The following is a 16,197-nucleotide window of genomic DNA, read 5'->3' as shown; positions in this document are numbered from 1 at the left end:
GGTGGTTTCCAATGGGGGTTGGGTAATTTAAAAGGAGAAAAGGAGGAGGCTTCATTGGTTTTGAAGAAATCTTTAAGTTGTAAGCTTCTTCCTAAGGTTTCATGTGCTTCTAAGAGGTGTTTGAGTGTAGGGTTGGGAGGAGGTGGGATATACTTGAGACCCAAGTTCAAGCATTTATTTTCATTAAAAGTGAGGGGACGTGTGGTGAGGTTATGTACAAAGTTTGTAGAGACGGCATTATCAAAAGAGTAGGCCGGTTGCTTACCAAAATTTTTGAGTTTGTACTCATGTGGGTTGGTAAGAGGGAGCCAAAAACTGTTGCTTTTCCTTGAGTTTTTGCATGTCGCTGTCGCGTCGCATTGGGGGTTCATCGAGTTAGGCAAAGTCGTAGTCGAGGGACTTGAAGGAGAGGGAGTTGAAGGAGAGGTATTAAGCATCCATAGTGTAGGGAGGAGGGGGGGCTTGTCAAAAAGTAGATGCACCCCTGAGGTTGGGTGTGTTTGCCCTAGTCCCTCCTCCCTTTTCCTTTTCCCAAAACCAAAGAGATATGGTTGGGACAAAGTACAAGGTTAGTACGGGAAGTAGATTGAAGGTTGTTACGTAACATAGATTGGGGGTTTGAGGTAGGCGAAAGAGGTGGAGGAGGCTTAGGGGAAAAGAGATTATGGATGCGATTGAGAGGGTATTTAGGTGGTATGGTACGTTCTTTGGAGTAGTGTGGGGAAGGGAGTTTACGTTTTTTGAAAGGGGGAGAGCTTGGGGGAGAGTTTGTCTTAGTAGATTTATTTTGGGAGAAGGGGTGATATGAGAGAGTTTTGTAAGGTTTGATGTTTGGACCGGGCTTGGTTTGCTTGTTTGGGAGAGAGGCTCTAGGTGGAAGAAAGGGAGCTTTAGAAGAGGGATATACAAGGGGTGATTTGGATAAGGTGAGATGGGAGTTGGAGATTGAAAGGTTATTGTTTGGGGTATTTTTAGAGGAGGGAAGGTGTTTCATTTGTTTGCACACTTCCCGCTCGACAAGTTCCTTTATGGATTCTTCTTTGGGGAGAAGGGTTATTTCCTCAAGGGTAGAGGTGATGGTTCGCTTTCTAGCCTTCCTAGCTTCTTCATCCTTGACGATGGTTAGGTGGGTGTTAACTATATGTGTTTGCATGAGAGAGAGAAATTGTTGTAGAGTAGAGTCCTTCCATTTTTCCAAGTGACGTTGCCAATCGGAGATAGAGACCAAAGGTAGAGAGATGAGTGAGAGTTTTGTAGTGAGGCTAGAGAGGCAGTTGGTGACAATAGTATGGTAGTTATTTAATTCTTTGTTGAGGTTTTGGAGGAGAAGTTTGTTGGCTACAATAAGGGCTTGGGTACAATCCAATTGGTATTGGATGGTGAGGGCGGTAAATTTAGCATTGAGAAGGGCTTGAGCTTGTGTGTCTTCAATTTGTAGACGGGGTGGCTTCATGTTGAGACTATTAGGGGCCAATTGTTGCTTGTGTAGCTCTTCTAAGTGGGTGGTGAAAGTTGTAGCTTTGCACTTCTTTTTGTGTAGCTTTTGAAATTCGACAAGGGAGAACGAAAGGATTTCTTCAAATTCTTTCGGTTTATCAAGGGGAAGGGAGGGGGGTTCTATATAATGGGGGGAAGAAACATGGCCAAGGTTGAGAGGGGGTTCAAGTTTAGAGGTGGAAGGTACGGGTTTAGGGTTAGGTAAGTTTGGTTTAATGGTGTTGAGGGATATTCGGAGGTTAGATTGAGGTCGTTTGTAAGGTTTTGTGGGGGCGAGTGGGGTGAAGTTATCCTCTGGGCTAAGGTTTAGTCGGACGGGGGAGTTAGCTTCTCCTTCTTCTTCTTCTTCTTCTTCTTCTTCTTCTTCTTCTTCTTCTTCTTGAATCATAGTTTGTTGTGGGTTGAGAGAAAAGTTAAAAGCTTCTTCATGGAGGTGTTCGAGCTCCTCTGTGATTGTTTTGTAAGGGTCCACCATGCCGTGGTCAAAGGTGTTCGAGGTATTAAGGGTAAGCTCCAGGTTATTATTAAAGGCTTGAGAGCTTTGTTGGCTCTCCGTTGGCGAGGTGATCTCCAAGTTTGCGGCCAAGGGTGAGTCTTGATGTTGCGCGTTGCTTGCGAAGTCTTCAAATCCATAGTCGTCCATGGCGAGTGCTCCCGGCAGCGTAGTTGGGAAGTTTGTGAGTTGTTGAGGAAGACCCGAGGTCGGGGGGTTACTGCAAGTCGTTGTAGTCGTTGTTGAGTTGCATAGTTGAGGCTATATGTATGCGGGCGGTTAACTTCCGGGTTGTCGGGAGGTTTAAGTTTAGTGTGGTGTGACCCGGCGCATATGCAATGGTGTTATTTCATGTAGTAAAGTTAATTCTGCCCTGTAGCGTGGATTCGGCAGCAGACGTCAATGCATGTAGTAGCGCTTGTTCCGCCCGGGAGCTTGGATTAGGCAGCAAAGACCAGTTTGGCAACCAACACGAGGGTTAGGCAGCAGACAGGTGGGTTGATGCAGAAACGCCCAGGGCTGAAATGGCATGGGTTGGTGCAGAGCTGCCCGGAGATGCAATGGTGTGAGTCGATGTCGAGGTGCCCGGAGCCGCAATGGCGCTTGGAGGTGTAGAGTATTATTACTAATGCTGCTGTTGTTAGCGCCGTGCAACCAGGACAGGTTGAGGATGCCGACACGATGCTGAGGAGCTTTGGCTCTGTACTCCGTGCAAGGAGGTGTAGCCGTAGTGTGCTCTGGAGGGGTTAGGTGTGCATGCGTAGGAGGCTAGGTGTATAATAAGGCGACGCTAATGTTATGATGTGCTAGGCTGTGCTGTGGCCTGTGGGTTTCCTGTGGTAGTGAGTGGCGTTAACGTATGCCGCGACCTGCGGATACTAGCAACGGAGATGCACTGTGCTGTACCGTTTTGTGGGGTAACTGTGATGGTGAGTGGCGATGGCGAGAGCAGTAGGAGGTGAGGTAAAGCAAAGTGTATAGCGTGCGAGCATGAAGCTGAGGAGTTTTAGATAAAGCAGCGTGAGGGTACCGTGGGTTGGCAGCGCTGATTAGGAGGGTTAATGCGATTGTGGGGAGAAGGTTGGGTCGAGGAAGTAAATTGTGGAAGAGACCCATGGTCATTGTTAGCAAGCAGGGTAGGACGTGCCTCAGAGTAAGGCCAAGTAGAGTGGTTTGAAGAGGCCATTTGTACTAGAGGGGAGGATTAAGAGGCACTTCGTACTCGAGGGAAGGAATAAGAGGATGGGTTCCCGCATGGAGTCTCGCGGGGGGAGATGTTTGGTATGAAGTGAAAAGCTCCAAAGTAACGGAGGGTTAGGGGGCCATAATTAAAGGTTTTAAAAAAAACCTTTAGTGTTAGAGATCGTTACGCTATTGTCCGTAAGTGTAAAAGACGACGCTTAAACTCCATGTCGATCCATTAGTGTTTGTAGAGAAGGAGATAGGATGCGCTGTATCCGTGTGGAAGGGATATAGGAGGAGGGCTAGGTTATGGCGGATTCGATTGCGGGGGATGAGATTACAGAGTGTGCAGCGCTTATATTTTCATATCAAAGTATTTTCATAAAAAGTCGAGAAAGACCAAGCGTGCGGAACACTCTAGCTTCATGAGGGGGGGGCGGGGGGGGGTTGTTGGGAGAAGTTGGGAGGAGAAGAAACCAAAAGCGTTTCGCTCACTTAGAGAGCTCATCAGTGGTGTTACCAGGGAGATTGGGGAATGTGAAGAAGTTATGGGAAGGGAGTAGGGGTTTGTTTATGTAGTGTGAGTTTAGGAGGGAAGGTGTTTGAAAAAAAAGGGGGGAAGTAGGTTTTGAATTTTGCACTTTGAATTCAAAAAGTCTTGAGTTTAGTTGTGTGAGAGAGTGACATGAGAATGCATGCTAAGGGTGAGCCTTATTAGACATAGGTTTTAAGAGGGAGAAAGAGTGATTCACTTTGGGTGGGTTCATTAAGTTGGGAGGGTTTACACCAAAGTATATGAGCGAAGGAGTGTTACCTAAAAATAGGTAATACTTATGGAAGGATTCTAGAGATTGGTTTGGGTTTCGCCCTCATGTGGGGTACTAAAAAGGTTAATTCCGTTCACAGGGTGCCGAGAAAGGGGTTGCAAAGAACAAGGGTTTCTGTTAAAGTGTTGGGCACAAAACATTGGTTTTGCTCGTAAGTGGGGTTCAAAGGTGATTTTGCTCATAAGTGGAGTTTAAAAAGAAATGTTGAGCTCATAAGTGGGGTATAAAAGATGTCTTTTTCTTCAGAAGTTGGGTACAAAAATTTGTCATGTTCATATGATGGGTATAAAAAACTGTTATGTTCTTTAAGATGGGTACAAAAAACTGTTATGTTCTTAAGATGGGTACAAAAAGCCTCTGGATCATAAGTGGGGTACAAGAGCGGGATAGATAGTAACAGAGTATGGGTATACATGGATATGGGGCAAGCGGTGATATACAAGCGCTGAAGTGGTATGATCCATCATCCTACACAGAGAGTAAGGTAAAGACAAAAGAGGGTAAGTTTGGGTAGGTTGAATGTCATTATGGTGCATAAGGTTTGTTATTGAGGAGTGTATGCAAATTAGGTCCTGTGGTCCAGCATGTGATGGGTTTATCTAAGTGGGAGAGGTTTGGAGAATTTAGGCAAGCTAGATGGATAGGTTTACCAATTACCAAGGAGGGTTTAAGATTTCTAGTTTCGGGGGTAAAAGGTATTTTAAAGATGGTTGGGGAGTGGTGGTTTTTGGTTGAGGAGGGTTTAATCAAGAGTTTTTCCCTTTCTAAATAAGAGATTGAGCCGAATACTTTGAGAAGCACTTGCCTAGGAAAGCCTCTTTTCCTGAGTCTGATAAAAAAGAGATTCCTTGTGTTAATGTAGTGTTCGAAGGAGCTTTCTCTCATAATGTACCTCCTAAGTTCTGACTTGATGAAGGCTATTTTTTGGTGGGTAGGGTGCCAGGAGATCCATGGTATATAGTGGAAAGAGTTTATAGGTTTTTGGAAGCAATTAGAGTCTAGGATACTATGGGTTAAAAATTTGGGCCCCTTGAAGAAGTGGATGTCTAGGATTGTGGCTTGATTGGTAGAAATGGAGGGGGTGGTTTTCATGTGTTCAAGCTAGAGAGACATACCTTCTTCTAAAATTGTCCTTGATTAGGATCACTCTCTTCCTATCCCATTACCTCATATTTCTCAATTCACTTTCATTGCCCTTTGATTGTAGTATTGATAGGGTAAACCAAAGAAGAAATTAAATAATTTATTCAATATCAAGACATAATTAAATGGTTGAAAACATTGCATAATCATTTGTTACATCCACACCAATAAATTAATATCATAGACAATTTTTTTTGGTAACACAAGTTGTAATGTAGGTCTAGAAGGGGTTCCATGACTATGTCTAAATCCAAAAGAATAGTTTCACTTATTTTGAAGGTTACATTACATAACAAATTAACATTCATGCTCCATTCATGTACAATACATGGGGAGAAAATTTTAATTAGAGAACAAATTGAATGCCTCAAAGCTCTAGCATGAATGAGAGACCCATTATGCAAAAATGGCACTGATAGAAATTTTACACAAAAGGACAAAATTGTCTGCATAGCATTGCCTATAGTGGAACCATAGGTTGAAATCTGAGAAAGTGAGCAGGCATGTGTAAGGGATGGTTGTTTGCGGGTCGCCGCGACGGATGTCCATAGCATAGCTCTCAAGCATCAACATATTTATCAATACAGAGGAAGCGACTCGGATGAGGCATGGGAACTCACTAGGGTGTCAATCCTAATGAAGTGAACTCGAAGAGATGCAACTTACTAACTCTACAAGCAAATCAAACGCATTACCGCCATGTAATCTGTCTATGTCCTCCTACACCGTTCTTCAGTCATCACGCTCGTTTACCATACAAATCATATCGGAATCGCACGAAACTTGAAGGGAAGCTTCAGGGGACTATCAAGATCATATCCTATCACTGTCACAGCATTTTGGAGAGGTACGACGATCGCGATCGTTCGTTCCAAAGTTAGCAAAAATAGCAAACAGGTGATCCTAATGGGTCGTTTTAGGGTCCCTAAAGCCCCTCATAGGGTCAAAACAACATAAAACACGCATATAGACACTCAAAACAACGATTTAAGGCCTCAAACTCGTAGTTGAAAACCTACACCGAATCTTGAATGATTACACTTAAATGAAAGAGCAAGAGGAGAGGAACACAATGCAATAATCAAATCTGAATTTGGATTACCGTAGCCGCAATGGCGAAGATTACAAGTTTGAACAAGAAGGAGCTCTCAAAGGTACGCTGTCTTCTCAGTTCTCCATTCAAAAAGATTATCCAAAACTTACAAAAATTGACCTTTATAGATTAGGTCTTTGCAAAAAATGGCTTGTCCGGCCATAAGCTCCTACTCTTAAAACTGGCTCTCTAATATACAATTGCTCCAAAAAGAATAATCATACATCCTTGACAACTTCCCGGCTTAGAGATGCTTCTTTACAAAAGAATTTTACAATGGTTTCTCAGGAAATTATGGTCCTTCTAGCCACGGCCTCCTGTTGCTTCTTCCGCCAAACACCCCCCCCCCTTCCTTATCCTTGCACGCCCTTGTGCATGTTCAATGTTTTGGCCGTTGATGTGGCTCTAATGAAGCGAGTGTCGCTGAAAAGCTTCCTGTGCGCAGTACGGCTTCGAGGGCTTCTTAGTGTTGTCTGAATGGGTTTTCTGATAATGTGTGTTGGTATGCCACGTACCTTGCCTTGAGGTCCCTCGCCATGGGATGGAAAATCCTTGAATCCATTTTGAAGAATCCTGTGACGAAGGCCTCTGCAAATGTTTGCAAGTAGTGGGATGGCAGGTACATTAGCTGGGAGTACATGGCCATCAAGATATGCCGTGGCGGTGAATCTTGTAGATTCCGACAGATGCCTCTGTGTCCTTCCACGGATGATCATCACCTTGAGTGTCTTTAAACACCTGGATGCAGGTGACGATCATCCGGGCTATCTTTACTAACATCTGGCAGGCCAAATCGGGGACATCGCATAGCAAAGTCACTGTAGAGTTCAATGTGTTGACCATGTACGGCACTGTAGGGGGATGCTATGCTGTCAGAATCGGGTAATTTAGCTTGTGCTGCCTTGACCCCTTCCATGTTGTGAAATCTTTCCAAGTGCGTCTTCGAGGGACAGGGCAGAATGTAGGATCTATCTGTATATGTTGAGGCGCGTTGTGGTAATTGGTTAGATCCTGTGGTCTCTTGTCCAACCACTTCTGCCTCCACTTGGGGTGGTCATCGACGAGCACATGAGCTTCTTCCATTGTGAGTGCAATGCCCCCGTAACCCCCTTCTTTGTTTCGTGGCAAGGCTGGCCGCATGTTTTCTTTCCATAAATTTGCTTCATGGCATAGCAGAGGAAACGGAAGGTATTCGTGGCCAAACCCTTCCACTTGCTCTTGTGGTTGTAAATACACCAGGGCTGCTGACTCCAGTATCTTCTTTTCATATAGCATATATTCCTTGGTCGGCTCTTCTGGCATGTCCTGTATGCTTTCACTGAGTTCATCTCGTATGTCCAGATCAGGTCCTTCAAATTCCTGCTCATGTTGCCCTTGTTGTGAGGTTCCATGCAAATCTGTCGCATGTTGTCCAGGCAACAGTTGCGGTTGAGTCTGTTTTTTGCCTGCTTTGATCTGCTGCTGGACAAGCAACTCTTCCTTTTCCTTTAGCAATGTGCCAGCTATCTGTCTCTGAATCTGGAGTTCAGCGCTTGCTTGAGCGAGTTGTTGCTCCACTTCTTTTAATCGTAACTCGTTGGCCGCTGTCTGGGCCACCATTCTTGATACAAGCAGCTGTCTTTGGAGCCTTTCTTGCTCGAGCTCTGCTTTCAGTGCTGCTGTGGCACTGTCAGATGTGGAGATCAATGCTCCAACAGGTTCCTGATTAGCCATCAAAGCCGTCAGAGTGCCCTTGAAAGTGTTGTAGGAGTTGCTAAGCCTTTGAAATCTTGCACTTTCGTAGGCGAGCTACTCCGTCGCCTTCTGGACTTTGGTCGTCAGTTCTTGGCACTCTTTCTCTTTGGCAGCCAGGTCTGTCCTGACATCCACCAAATCTTTGATCAAAGACTGAGCCTGTTGCCGCTCAAGGTCTCTTTCCTCCGTTGTGTGTTCTAGTCGCGTTCTGAGGTCGTCTAACTCTTCTTGCCCTGATTCTTGCTTTTGTCGGGCTTCCTGTACCTGCTTTTCTTTTTCAGTCAGCACCACATATTGACACTAGAACTGCCATTCTAACTCTCGCAGTGTTTGCTTGTAATCAAATCCAGCCACTACTTGACATGCTTCTTGGTATTTAATGGATTGTGTAGATGGTAAAGCCTCCTTTTACGAGGTTGAAGGGGGAGGAGTTGGCTGTTTTTTGTCCGATGGAGAAGGGGGAGGAGGTGGAGATTTGGGTGATGGCGGAGGTGAGTTTCTAGGCGAGGGAGGAGGTGATTTGGGTGATGGAGGAGGCGGACTTGATTTTTCCCGCACATGTCTCCTTTTGGAAGATTCCTCGCCTTGTTGCGAAGCAGATGCTTCCGCTTTCCTTTTCTTTAGGATCCTGATTATTCTTTGGCGGGTGAGATCCGCCGCGCGTCGCGCATCCACATTCCTATCTATCTGGATCTGCTTAAGCTGTTCAGTCTGATTCTGCTCTTTAGCCGCGTCCTTTTCCTTCGTTTGTTCCGTGGACTGTGAGGATAAGTCCACTTCAGTAGCCTTTTGTTATGCTTCCAGTCTTTGCTTCTCAGCCCGTAGGCGAGTTGCATTTTCTATCCTTTGTTGTCTTTCCCTTTCTAATCTGTGTTTTTGTGCCTGTTGCGTTTTCGCTGCTCGAGCCTGTCTGTCAGCCCTCAATTTGGTGCGTCTTTCTTCGACTCTTTTCTGGGCTTCAGCGTACGCTTTTTGCAAATCCGATTGTGGTATTGCACTCCTCTCTCCGCGTTTCTCTCAAGCGGCTTTGTTGAATCTTCTTCCTCACTTTCCTCAAATTCTGAAGGCACTTTATCTCTTGACTCTTGAGACTTTCCTTCGTCGTCTGTCTCTGTTTTGTCTTCATCACTAGAACTTTTATTGGTGGCCTTCGCTGAGCGGGATGATGTAGCGCCAGGTGTTGTCCTTACAGAGTATGCAACCAGCTTCGCTTTCTGGATCAAGGCCGTTTGTGAGCTGGCAGCTGGCAAATCCTCGATCATTCCCAAAGCCTGGTATGCTATTCTGGTTAGCATCGGCCCTGCACTCATGTAGGTTTTGTTTTTTGCCGATCTTTTCAAATTTGCTTCAATCAGATTATCCAGAATATAAGATCCGTAGTCGCAGCGAATGGATCTATTTTCTGCTGTCGCTAGAGCCATGACCACGGCAATGTGAAGGATTGGCTTTGTGTAGCGAGGAGGCTTTTGAACTCTGAAATGTTGAGATATCAATATCATTGGCAATTCCAGCTCACCGTAGATCATGTCGATGTATTTGTATTTGTTCCCCTTCACTTTGACGAATGCCTTCTCATTGTCTAGTGACTTTGTCTTTGCTAACAAATCGTGTTGCCCTGGGAGGAAACGCAAGGCCTCATTGATGATCTCCTTCGTGATCTTTACTTTAACTTTTGACCCATCTTTGTCTGTGAGCATTGCCTGCCCATCATATTGTATTGAGCTCATGAGTTCGTGGGCCCTCATGTAATCTGTTCCCCATGGCTGTAATCTGAAGAATTGTTCCAAGTGTATCGCTCGCACAGCCTCTATTACTTCCGGCCTTTGGTGGAGAGTCCATATCTCCCGTGGCATGATAGTCGTCTTTACCAAGTCGCCATCAGCATCCTTAAACTTTGAGATGAAGATGTGGGCAGGGATTTGAGCCAGTATTTCATCGGAGATGTGAGCCTTCTCATTTGTGGCAAGCTCTTCCACTTCATATGGTGCTATTGTCCATTGCCTGTCTTTCTTTGGGCGAGGCATTCTGTGTCAGGAGAATCACAAGCTGTCAGGATTTTCCTTTCGCAACTCAATTGCATTTAGAATTTTAGTAAAAAACTGTTCAAAAGTTAAAACTGATCATAATTTGAACAAATTTCATCCATTCTTGCCCATATTTCACCAGTGGGACTAGGAAGGCTAGAGCTATGACTGATAAAAATTTGAGCCAGTTTTGGGTCTGAGGTACACCGATCGCGATCGTAGTACAGAGGCCAAATTTGGATTTGATCATATGATTGGGTTGCTGATAGTTGGAGGGTCACTTTGATCCATTCTGTGTGTTTTTTGGACCACTTTTGAATTTACAGGCCCTAGTTCTGGGTACAAGGGAGTTTTAGACTAAACTCTGATTTTTTATGAGTTTTTGATGTCCAATTGGCTTGAAATTTGGATGGGGACTTGAACAAGATGTGTACAAGGGATCTGATAGGTTTTGGTCAAATTCTGGGTTTGAGGTACACCAACCGCGATCGTAGTACAGAGGGCAAATTTGGGGAAAACTGGATGGTCATGAACTCCTATGCTTGCCTAGCCCACTGATGATTTATTTTCAAGTTTGGACTAAAAATGAGCAATTTAGAGCAATTTTTCACTATTTGACCATATTTTACTAAGTCTAACCATATTTGGTTTCCCTGATGAGCTTTGGTTGGATCCTGGAGTTAGTTGGAGTTAGTTCTGGAGTTGCCACTGCTCCTATGATGTTCTACTACTAACAGCCTACTCCAATGTCTGATTTTGACCTTATCTGGCACTTTAGACCCTGTAGTAGGAGGTTTTCCAGATCTGTGCATTTTCCAGGCCTTTCTTGGATATCCATGTGATGTTTGAGTATCCTTAAGTGATTTTTTGGTTTTGGCATTGCCTCAGCTCCCTGTCTAGCTTTGTGTGATCATTCGAAAGTGAAATTACCATTTTTGTACTTGTAGGAGGTTTCTGAGATCCATCTGAGGTTTCCTGCAACTGTCTTGACTTTTAGTCGGACAAGTGTTCCTTCCAAACCATCCATCATCATTTCTAACCAGATTTGGGTAGTATTAGGTCAAATTTTCCCTTTTTGGTTGTGTTTGACAAATTGGGCCCAATCTATGAGCAAAATTTGTGCATTTTCCTTGAAAATTCAAGAGAGTGTGCTTTTATCTGAGTTCCAAGCATGGGCCAACTCAAAAGTTGCAAAACCTTCATCTGGGGGCACCGATCGCGATCGTACTCTAGAGGCCAAATTTGGTTTTGACACCAGCAGGATACAGGCGAGGTTGAGGGGGATGTGTTGGGCAAATTCTCTCCCAGTTTTTGTCAGGTAGGTACACCGATCGCGGTCGGTGTACCACCACCAAATATGGTTTTGACCTCATAGCCTTGTTCCTGGCCTTGTGGGGAGCACACTGATGTGTTCTGTGGTTGAATGAAGTATTGATTGGATGCCTCTAAGGGCCCTCAACCTCTTTGACCCAATCCGACTTTGATTCGATCCTTTCGCCCGTTTGTGCAAAGATTCGCGCTTGCATGCATAATAGACTTGATCTTTACTTAATAGGGAACATACCTGTGAAATCTGGTGTGAAATGATGGCTCCAACTGTCCGTACGGGGCAGAAACGTGGCAGCTCGCTCTAGGTCACTAAGCTCTCTCCTTCTCTCTCAAAAGGTGAAAATGAACAATGAGCTAGACTTTGGCCTACCTGACCTATATCTTCCCGAGATTTTCATAACACAGGGTTGATTTTTCTCACCATTGATCCTGATTTAATCTGCATACCACGTGTGGGTCCATCCGTTCATCATTCCGGCGTTGCATGACCGTTTGATGCGATTTTGGCGAAATGTAGTCATGATCATTGAGGCCGAAATTTGACATCTTCAGATTAGCTTCATATCTTCCATGCTTGATAATTTTATCATGATACTTCAGCGTTTGCTTCCAGAACTTGATTCCGACACTTGTGAGCGAGATTTTTTTTTGAATTTTTGAATTTTTATTAACGAAAATCAAACACAATAAAATGAAAATACTTATTAACTGGCGAAAATTTAGCCAAAATGATTATACTCACCCCTAAGCATATATTTTCTCTTGAAGCATCCCAATGCTCCGAATTTGTCATTACAGCTCATTATTATGCTAGTCGGATGATACAAGACAGGTTTTGATCGAATTTCTTCAAAACTGAACTCTAAATAATGAAAAAAACACACACATTATGTAAATATATACACCTTGGACCTCTTAATGGTCTTAATGGCCTTGACTGTTACTCCCCCCTTCCTTGTCCGAGTCGCCCCGGACGAAGGGTGGTGCATGTGCATGGGTTTTGAACTCGGTGTCTACGCATGGCCGTGTCATGTGGCCCTATTCTGATGTTTGAGACAATGCGTTGGGTAACTATATGCTGTGCATGATGTGGGAACTGAATGAAGTGTTCAGTGGCTTTTGATGGCGAGGGTAGCTGTTTATGGAACATTAGAGCCTGAAGTTGAATTGCTCTTTCCTTGATTGTGAGTTTTGTGCCTGCAACTAGTTTTGGAATCCATTTATATGTAGTTTGTTCCATCTACACCGATTCTGCTTTAGTTTTCACCGGTTTCCAGTGCCATTTGGAAGATTCAGCCTTCGTGTTTTGAGTTTTGTTGTTCCTTTCGAGCTCTTGCATTTTAGCGTAATCCTTTTTTGGTTGCCATTTCCACTTGGAAGTAGCTTTGGAAGGTTTTGTAGATGATGCTGCTTCCGTCAGGAGTTTGCCCTTAGGTAGCCATATCTTGCTCGGTTTGTTGGTCAGCAATGATTTCCTGATCCAGACCTTCTGAATAACCTTGGGGGTTGTTTTTGGTTGAATAGCCGATTGCTTATTGTCGATGTGGATACTTGGCCACGAGTGATCTGTTTTGGCGAATGGAGTCATGTACACGTTAGAGTCGTGTGTGTACCTTAACGCATGTTCTGACCATTCATTGACTGCATTGTACGTTCTCATCCATGGAACTCCTAAACATATTGATTCTCTGATTTCTCCGTCTTTCATTACAAAAAATTGATGAGGGCAACTATTTCCATCAAGATTGATTGGCAAGTTTACTATCCCCATTGTTGACATTGTTGCACCGTTTGCGCTCGTAGATCAATTGTGGATTGCACGAGGGGTTCATTTGTTAGCATCCTGTAAGTGGAGAAGTTGACCGCATTCACTCTTGCACCTGTGTCAATTAATGCTTGTTGATACCTGCCATGCGGGAGTTTGACATTGATTCGAACATCAATTCCTGTTTGCCATTGCTCATCAGTTTGAATGATAGATAAAGGAATTCGAGCTGTGTCCGCTGGTGTAGGAGGTCCTTGTTGTTGTAATGCTTGTTTTCTTTTTAAAATCCTGACTTTGGCCTCCTCCTGCGCTTGAGCTTTTGTTTCTTTTGCTTTGATCTTGCGTTCCTTCGTAGCGTGTATTTTGGCAAGCATCTCTTTGGTTAGTGGCAAGTTGTATTTCTTTAGTCTGCAACCACTAATCCAGTTAGGCATTTCCTCTCCCTCTAATGTCGCAAGTTTGATGGCACCGCTAGATGATATATCATGAATCACGTAGGGTCCATTCCCTTGCTTTTTGAGTTTTCGGGAATGTTGTTTTAGGGTATACATTAAAACGTAATTCCCAATAGCAAATTCCTTGCTGATTACATGTTGATCAAAGAATGATTTCATGTTTCGTTTTTGCGCGTAGATTGACGCAACGGCTCTCAATCTAGTTATATCCAGTTTTTCTAGGACATCTACCTGATTGGATAATTCATGGCCCGTCCATTCTAATTGTTTAGCGACTCGAAGTGTGGGAATAAGGAATTCAAGTGGCAAAATCACTTGCATTCCATAAACCATGTTGAATGGAGTCATTCCGATGGATGTTTTGTAAGCTACTCGATACGCCCATAAAGCTGAATGCAGCTTTTGATCCCAATCAGCTCTTGATTTGCCAACAATTTTGATGAGAATTGTCACTAAAATTTTATTCGTACTTTCTGCTTGGCTGTTCGCTTGTGGGTGATAGGAGGCAGATTTCCTATGAATTACCATGAATTCGTCCAATAGGAATTCGATCACTTCGTTGATGAAGTGAGTACCTCTATCGCTCACAAGCTCAATTGGTAAGCCATATCTCGTGAAAATATTCTCGTATAAAAACTGTGCTGTCGTTTTTGCATCATTTCTGGCTGTTGCTTTAGCTTCCATCCATTTTGTTAGATAATATGTTGCCACTATAATGTATTGAGCATGCGCTTTATACCCCGGAGGCGCTATCGGTCCTACAAAATCTATTCCCCATTTCGCAAACGCTCTTGCCCCCATCATCGGCCTTAAGGGCATATCGTCTTGCGCTCTCGGAATTTTTGTTTTCTAGCACTTATCACATCGTTTGACAAACTCTTCGACATCCATGAATAGTGTAGGCCACCATATGCACGCAATAAGAATTGCTTTGGCCGTTTTGTCAGCTGAGAAATGTCCACCCACTTGTCCGTTGTGTGCTTGCTCTAAGATAGGAATGTATTCCTCTTCAGTCGCGCACATTCTCAATTGATGGTCCTTTCCCCTCTTGTAAAGAGCATCCTCAATCAGTACATAGTTTTTTGCCTCTTTCATGATTGTTTTGATTCGCGATCTGCTCATCCCCTCAAGAAGTATCCTGGTGGTGAGGTATTCAACGATGTAGTTACTCCATTGGGGTGCTACGGACAATCTAAATAGAGTTGCGTGTTCTATTGGCTTTTGAAGTGTGCATTTAACACAAGATTTGACATGCATGTGAACACTATGTTGCATTTTTTGCCAATACACACCCATTCTCATCAATCTCTGGTACATCTGTGCATGCCCATTGTGAATCCCCGTTGTTTGTACATGAGCCTGGTTTAGGTACAATTCCCGTTCGTCGGGTTCAACACAAAGCCTAAGGATTTGATCCGTTCCTTGTTTATATAACCTGCCCGCTAACATTACCAATGATCTGGATGCTGCAATGGTAGATGGTTGGCTTGTCATATTCAAAGACCCGATAGTTAGCAAAGGAATTAAGTCCTCCCTCCATCTTGGAACCATTCCTATGTTGAAAAGATATGCATCTGGCAGATCATCGTCAGCTCCTACAGGGTTTTCTCCATGCATCATTCTAGATAAATGGTCAGTTCTTTGGTGTGTAGTACCTTTCTTGACCACTACTGTGAAATCAAACTCAAGCAGTATGATGAACCATCGAACAATCCTTCCCGTACTGCAAGGTTTATTTACTAAGTACAGCAGTGCTTGGTGATCAACGAAGAATACAAATTTATTGGAAAGTAAGTAGTGTCTAAACTTTTTTACCGCATAGACCATACCTTATCCCTCCCTCTCAGTTGTCGTGTAATTCCTCTCTGCATTGTTCAATTGTCTACTCGAGTAACTTATTGGAAAATCCATGTTGTTCTCTCCAGGTTGTGCAAGTATGCATCCTATTGCATACGCTGATGCATCCACATGAATGTGAAAGATCTTTTCCCAATCCAGAGCTTTCAATATTGGAGCAGAAATTAATCTCTGAAAAACTTCTTCGCATTCTTCTGTCCACTCAAATTTAGTTATCAGCGCGTAAAGTGGTTTTGCAATTATAGCGTATGAGTAGATAAATCTTCGATAATATCCACAATGACCCATAAACACCTGTATCTCCTTTACCCTCACTGGTCGTGGTAGATCAACAATGACGCTGATCTTCTCCATGTCTGTCGAGATACCGTTTTTGGACACTATATGGCCCAGTATTTTGCCCTATCTTACCATGAAGACGCATTTTTTTGGGTTCAGAAAAATCCGATACAGCCTACATTTCTCGAACACCTTGGTCAAATGTTCTATGTGCTCCAGTCTTACAAGGGAGTGAACGCACAAGTCATCCATGTAAATTTCTAAGAATTGTCTTAGATATTCTTTAAAAGCATGAACCATTAGCCTCTGAAATGTAGCTGGTGCATTTGTTAGGCCAAAATCCATTACCCGGAATGCAAAAATACCCCATTCAGTTGCGAAAGTTGTTTTGTGCTGATCCTCTGGCTTTATTGCGAGCTGGTTGTAACCCGAAAAGCCATCTAAGAAGCTATAAGCCTCTTTGCCTGCTACTCTTTCTATTACATGATCAGTAATGGGTAGGGGATAGTTGTCTCGAAT

Source organism: Adiantum capillus-veneris, chromosome 26, assembly GCF_014529385.1.
Source record: "Adiantum capillus-veneris isolate H3 chromosome 26, ASM1452938v2, whole genome shotgun sequence".
Taxonomy (NCBI): domain Eukaryota; kingdom Viridiplantae; phylum Streptophyta; class Polypodiopsida; order Polypodiales; family Pteridaceae; genus Adiantum; species Adiantum capillus-veneris.
This window is presented reverse-complemented; position numbering follows the sequence as displayed.